This window comes from Cebus imitator, unplaced genomic scaffold, assembly GCF_001604975.1.
Source record: "Cebus imitator isolate Cc_AM_T3 unplaced genomic scaffold, Cebus_imitator-1.0 Scaffold48, whole genome shotgun sequence".
NCBI lineage: Eukaryota > Metazoa > Chordata > Mammalia > Primates > Cebidae > Cebus > Cebus imitator.
The window spans coordinates 7,394,590-7,395,738 of NW_016107363.1; the positions used below are offsets into that span (position 1 = coordinate 7,394,590).

Sequence of the window (1,149 nt, forward strand, 5' to 3'; positions counted from 1 at the left end):
GGTGTGATCTTGGCTCACTGCAACCTTTGCCTCCTGGGTTCAAGCGATTCTCCCACCTCAGCCTCCCGAGTAGCTGGAACTACAGTTGCGCACCACCATGCCCAGCTAATTTTCATATTTTTTGGTAGAGACCGGATTTCACCATGCTGGCGAGACTGGCCTGGAACTCCTGATCTCAACTGATCTGCCTGCCTCAGCCTCCCAAAAGGCTGAGATTACAGGCGTGACCCATTGCACCTGGCCTGATTACATTTTTTAATTAAAAAAGCCCAGGCTGGCCGGGCACAGTAGCTCACACCTGTAATCTCAGCACTTTGGGAGGCCAGGGCAGGCAGATCACAAGGTCAAGAGATCGAGACCATCCTGGCCAACATGGTGAAACACTGTCTCTACTAAAAATACAAAAAATTAGCCGGTCACGGTGGTGAGCACCTATAGTCCCAGCTACTCGGGAGGCTGAGGCAGGAGAATTGCTTGAAACCAGAAAATGGAAGTTGCAGTGAGCCAGGATCGTGCCACTGCACTCCAGCCTGGTGATGGAGCGAGACTCTGTCTCAAAAACAAACAAACAACAACAACAAAAAGCACAGGCTGGAGTGCATTGGCTATTCAAAGGTTCAACTATAATAGCCCACTGCAGCCTTGAACTTCTGAGCTCAAGTGATCCTCCCACCTCAGCCTCCTGAGTATGTGGGGTTACAGGCACAGGGCCACTGGATCTGGCCCTGCTCTCTGTTAGATCTTTTCATTATTTGGAAAACTGGGTCTTCTCTCTATCAAAAAGCGAAGGATTTTGCTTTATAAAATCTTTTAAAAAAAACTATGGAATGCTTCACAAATTTGTGTGTCATTCTTGTGCAGGCGCCATGCTAATCTTCTCCGTATCATTTCAGCTTTAGTATTTGTGCTGCTGAAATGAGCATTGCTTTGTAAAATTTTTTAAATTATCACTTTGGCTAAATGAATGACTGATATTTTACAGTGACCTGTCATCTTATTTTGATAAAATGTTTTAAAACTTTCCTAGTTTGTAGCCGGGCGCGGTGGCTCAAGCCTGTAATCCCAGCACTTTGGGAGGCTGAGGCGGGTGGATCACGAGGTCAAGAGATCGAGACCATCCTGGTCAACATGGTGAAACCCCGTCTCTAC

At 46.9% G+C, this 1,149-nt stretch overlaps 1 non-coding gene across 1 annotated transcript; it reads right to left on the bottom strand.

Moving 5' to 3' along the window:
• Positions 1-816: 816 nt before the first annotated feature.
• On the bottom strand, positions 817-923 carry LOC119471067. The gene has a single exon (XR_005200056.1). It is a non-coding gene; the product is annotated as a U6 spliceosomal RNA (small nuclear RNA).
• Between the last annotated feature and the right edge of the window lie 226 nt (positions 924-1,149).